This window comes from Arachis ipaensis, chromosome B03 (assembly GCF_000816755.2).
Source record: "Arachis ipaensis cultivar K30076 chromosome B03, Araip1.1, whole genome shotgun sequence".
In the NCBI taxonomy this organism is placed as follows: domain Eukaryota; kingdom Viridiplantae; phylum Streptophyta; class Magnoliopsida; order Fabales; family Fabaceae; genus Arachis; species Arachis ipaensis.
Genome location: NC_029787.2, coordinates 15,121,522 through 15,127,697, shown reverse-complemented (window position 1 = coordinate 15,127,697; position 6,176 = coordinate 15,121,522). Strand labels below are relative to the sequence as shown.

At 30.6% G+C, this 6,176-nt stretch overlaps 1 pseudogene; it reads left to right on the top strand.

The window, feature by feature from the left end:
• The window catches only part of LOC107634213, a 17,709-nt pseudogene extending 12,871 nt beyond the window's left edge, over positions 1–4,838 (top strand).

Genomic DNA, 6,176 nt, shown 5'->3' with positions numbered 1-6,176 from the left:
TGAAAATAATATTGTATTAAAATAATTAAAATAAGTAAATGTTTTTTTTTCACAAACCGATTTATATATTTATAAACAGACCGAACTAAATTTATTTCACAATAACAAAGTTAAAATAGTGTGTCACGTCTTTTAACGTTTGGTCAATAAAAAATTATCTATCTCCACAAAATTTTTAATATTTTTAAAACAAATCTAACGAACTTACTTTCAGCTTAAAAAAAAAATAGAATTAATAACTTCATTGGAGCATCCTCCTACATTTAATTCCTTCCTATTCTAAACCCTAAATTTTTTGCGTTCTTTTTAGTCTTTTCTCAAACAAAGACTAAATTCACATGTAAAAAGTTTTACTCATTCAATCATTTGATATTACCACATTATTAATAAAGGTGTTTGACTTAGTCATTTAATATATATCAAACTTTTTATAACCATATATAAACATCTAATTAGGTGATGATATAACAAAATCTATTCCGTGACATTTAAATTCGAATTTTTTAAAATAAATATTTTATTTTTTTATTTATTGATATACATAATTTACATATAAATTATCAATTTAGACATTATTATTTATTTCGTTTACAATATAAACGAGTTGGTAATATATGTATCTTTTTTATTTTCTCCATCTATCATACTACTCCTTATGACGAGTCGATCACTACACATCCTCTTCTCTGCCAGTGGTAGTAATGTATTTATATCGACATTGATTGGGTCGACAAGAACTGGCTGCTGGCCTCTGAACTAATGTTTCACCCTGTTAGTATGGTGAAACTCAACATAATTAAAATAGACTATGAGAATTACATTCATCCATGCCTGTCTCTAAGTTATCTCACAGTCAGTCCGGCGTCAAAATCTATAATGTCGGGTCATTGTATGGCGTCCATCGAAACTGAAAATTAAGTTGAAAGACTTTAATCAATATATGAAATTATTCAGATAAATTTATGCAGAAAATTATTATATAAGAATAAAGCTTTCTTACTTCATCGAGTGGCAACTAGTCCAGCCAATGACGCCATCGAAAGAGTCTCCCATCAAACTGGACTCGACTCTGCTGGACCATACCTATCAACTTACGAACCCATTTACGACAGCAATAGCATTTTATGCAATGAGAAAACAAATTTAGCTACAAAGAAAATTGACAAAATGAGATTATAACAAATGTATACCTAACGGCCAGTGGAAAGGTCTGTGTCTATCTGTCCGATGGGCAACATGCTGACAATCGATGGTATATCCAACACATCAGCAACGACATGCACCGCGCAATGTTCGTAGTGGCTCAATGTGCTGCAGAGCACAGCGAGTGGTACGTCCATGCAAGCACCGCAAAACCCCAAGACAAACTGCGACACCTATCAAAGTCTGCCAACAAGAGAAGTCACCTGATGTGAATTAGATTGTTCGACTTATCCGTCATCAGGTAGCCCTCAATCAGCAGCAATATATAGCATATCGTGTACTGGCAGAGTGGGAGGATCTGCACCAGCTGGCATATGCTGCATCCTGTCCTTAAGCCATGTGAGCTTGATCGAAAAGGACTCCTTCATCTGCTCTCCTTGTTGCTGAGCATGCGGAGGTCTAGCATTAAGTAGCTCCTCTACCCAATCCCACGTCGGGTACTAGTATCATGTCTAAAAATCTCTTAAGAATCCACTCATTGGTTCTCTATTGGTGCGTAACCCAGGTGGTATGCAACATTCTACAGAGTAATCATGCACTCACCCCAAGGCAAGTGAAAAATGTGGGTCTTTGGATGCCATCGTTCCATGAATGCAGAAATCAGGGTATTGTCAAACACAAAGTCATTAAGTTACACCATGTCGCCAAATCCAGCCTCCCTCAGATAAGGGAGAATGATGTCCAGTAGTTTAAGCAGAGTGGGGCTAACTCTCCTAAGAAGTAGAGAAGAGGCCTTTGTTAAATAAAAAAAATAAATTAATGTTCGACTAAGATTAAAATAGAATATTTAAATAAAAATAAATCAAAATACCAACTTGAGTTTTGAAGTAACTAATATTTTTTGGTTAAATTACTAAATTAAATAACTGCAAAGAAAAAATAAAAGTTGTTAAATAAGTGTTTTAAATGTCATAGATATATAGTTATGTGTTCATTTCCTAAACCCAACATGCAAAAAAGTTATCTATATAGTTAAACTTTTTATTTACAACTAATAAAAATAAAATACCAAATAACATAGGTTATGTTCTTAACACAACACCTACCCCAATCAAACTATTATTCAGTACAACAAGTTACTCAACATAAATATTAATAACTAATATTACCTATAACAGCAACTAACATAAGATATGTTTTTAACATGGCACCTAGTCTAGTCATACATATTAGTACAATAAATATAATGTTATGATTCTCTAATTTTAAATAAGAACAAGACACCTACTCTAGTCATACATATTACTACAATAAATATAAGTTTATGATTTTTTAATTCAAAATAAAAAACATAACATAATAACCTAAAAGTCAATAGTCCCAGCGATGTGCCACGAGCCCTTTAGACGGTTGATATCGTCGTTCCTTGCTTCTGTGCGTGTCATAGAGTACGTTTTACTCAATTATGTCAAGAAAAGGGTCTAAGAGAGGGAAGAAAGATTCTAAATAGATGATACATCCAAAAGGCACCGTAAACGAATTACATATATAAGCATCGTTTGTGCTTATATTGTTTATAGTGCAAAGAAGTTGGTAATACACGTGTCTTGTTTACAGTACTATATAAACGAGATAAGTACCGTTACACAACACATGTGCACCCGCGACACATTCATCAATTACGTGTCTTATCTCATTTATCATGTAAACGAGATACATATATTACCAACTCATTCACACTGTAAACGAGATAAGTAATAATGTCTAAATTGGTAATTTACTTGCAAATTACATATATTGATAAATAAAAAAATAAAATATTCATTTAAAAAAACCTTCAAATTCTATCTATCTGTTTGTGAATGAATGTCTTTTAAAATATGTTATAATCTTTATTTTATAATATAATATCGGGCATTTTTGAATTTATTAGCAATTGGTTTTTTTGTTATAATTTTAATTTTCTCCATTTCAGTGAAAATAATATAAATCTCTTTTATAAAGTCATGTAATTTTAATGAATCCTTAAAAGATAATTATTTGTAAAATAGAAAATAGAAGTAATTAATAATGTTGAGTTTGATGCAGATACCAGCTGACATGGTGGTGAATGCAATGCTAGTGGCAATGGTAGCACATGCAAATCAGCCTAGTGATGATATCACCATATATCATGTGGGTTCTTCTGTTAGTAATCCTGTGAGATACCACACTCTCTTCAACTATGGCCTAAGATATTTCACTGCAAAACCTTGGATAGATAGAGATGGAAATCCTGTCAAAGTTAGAGAAGTTACCATATTGAGCAACATAGCAAGCTTTCACAGATACATGTTCATTCGCTACGTGCTTCCTTTAAAGGTTTACTCCATCAAATCCTTGTCAAAGTTTTGTTACAATAGTATCTAGTTTTTAAAATAAAAGTTTAAACATCAATTTAGTAATTAAAATTTATTAAAAGGTATAATGTTTAAATAAAAATTTCTTAAAGACCAATGTGAATCTTACATACTTCATTATTATGTTTCTTATATAATGGTTACTCTTAGTAATAAGGTTCATTTTAAATTGCAGTTGTAGTTTCTACTATAGTGATTTTAAGTTATAATTTTGGTGTAATGAATCAATTTTTTTCATTGTATTGTCTAATTTGATAGGCTAAGAACTAATCTATCATGGATTGAAGCTTCATTTAATGATTTGTAGCTAGCTAATAGATTGTTGTATGTACAAGACAAGATTTAAAACATTGACACTTGCTTAAGCGGATTAATGAGCTAACCATTAGACTAACCTAAATTGGTTATGTAATGAACTAATTTGTCAAGTGGTTAACTTACTTGTCCGCTTAAATAAATGTCGAGAATTCAAATTCTGTTTTATACAAGCAGCAACTCATTTGCTAGCAGTAGATGATAAATCCTTAAATAGAACTCTGATTCGCAACAAATTACTTCTTTGCCGGCTAGTTAGAGGATAAATATTAATATCAAATTTAAGTTGCTCATCTGAAAAGAATTCACACTACAATGTGCATTATGCAAAAGCTGCAATGGAAACAGTTTCCAATCTACCATGTACTTATAGAGTTTGCATTTATATGTTAGGGATTAGAATTTCTCAATGAAGTTTTATGCAAATATTTTCAAGAGACATGTGATGACTTCAACAGAAAGCTTCGTGTTGTCATGCGATTGGCTTAAAACCAATAATAATTTATTATATTATTTAAATTGTTTTTCAATTTTATTTATTAGTAGCCACTATTATTATTATTAACTCACAACAGCTTAGTTTGATTTTCAAACAGATTTGATAACATGAACACAGAAAAGTTGCTAGCCATGGCAAGAGAAGTTGGGGATCCAAGAGAGGTGGATATGTTCTACTTTGATCCAAAAATTATTAATTGGGATGACTATGTCATGAATATCCATCTCCCTGGTATCATTAAGCATGTTTCCAAGAGATAATTAATCACGTTCTTTGCATTATAAATGATGCCTACAAAACATTACTGCTTAATGCTTAAAATAAATCATTTAATTTGTGTTTTATACAATAGTAAGGTGAAGATTGATGTGTTATTATAGCCTCATAAAAAAACAGCAACTTCAAGTTAGTACATGTTATAAAGCTTTTTTATTGGTTTATTTATGAATTATAAGAGAAGTTATGTGGAACAATAATGGAGATACCTTAGCTTGTTGAATAACATTGATAAATTTAGAAAAAAACTCAATATATTTAAGAGTATCCAAGACGAAGTTCAATTTCACACGGTTATATTGACTTGTCTAGATTGATTTTAATAGTCATCCAACCATTTTGGGGGTTGGATTCTTCGTAAAATGGATTACTTCGTAAACAATAACAAGATTATATGATCCATGTCTATCCGGAATAAACCTAATTTTTGGTTGGTGAAAACTTTCTATCTTGTTCCAATAATTGATTAATTCAGTTGTGAATTTAGCTACGTAAGAATTCAATTGGACGCCTTGATTCAAACTTCTATAAGTGAAATTATGGAAATTTGGATGAGTGAGCAAGCTGAAACAAATCGAAAGGCTCTTCTTTTGTTTCTGAAATTATTCTCAGTAAGTCCGATGAGCCATAGAGGATTATCATATGATTTTTTTAGGAAAAGTATATTTTTTGTCCTAACGTTTGCGTTTTTTTTTTTTTCAAAAATACTCCTTACGTTTAATTTCATTTAATTTTGTCCTTAATGTTTTCGATTCGTGTTAAAACTATCTCTAGAAGTTTTTTATTTTATTTCTAACATAATACATGGAGTTAACGTCCAAGGATAATTTTGACACAAATTGAAAACACAATACAACAAATAAGGATTTTCGCAATGGCCTAAAACTATTGTCATAGATCGTAAAACCGTTCTTGAAACTTTAGGCAACGCTATTTGGCAACGGTTTCTGAACTGTTGTATATGTGGTCGTTACCAATGCTAATAGGCAACGATTTTTTACCTAAGGAAATGACAACAAACAAAAGCGTGCCCTTCTTATCTTAATACACAATGGTTTTACAATATTTTTTACAGAACAATTTTTATCGTTGTCTACTTTTATGCAATAGTTTCAAACAGTAATTGATTGAAACAATTTTACACCAGCACTTTTGTGTTGCTAATTTTGACAACGGCTTTCACATTGTTGCCTTTGTATTGATTTTGACAATGGTTCTAACATCATTGCTTTTGTTTTGCAGTTTTTTACAACGGTCTTTGTACTTATATGTTTTTTTTATTTCCAACTATTTTCTCATATTGTTGCATTGAATTTCAAGCTATTTTTCTTAATTTAATACCAAACAAATAATGTTAACTATATATAAATCAAATTACTATTAGATTAAGATTCAATATATATCTAACACAATAATGCATGGACCATTAATTTAATTTATATAATATTTTATGAGATCCACAACACATATTACCTATAAAAGAGATCTTAAAAATCAAACAAACTAAACTACTTTAAAATCACATAATATGAGTGTCATATCAA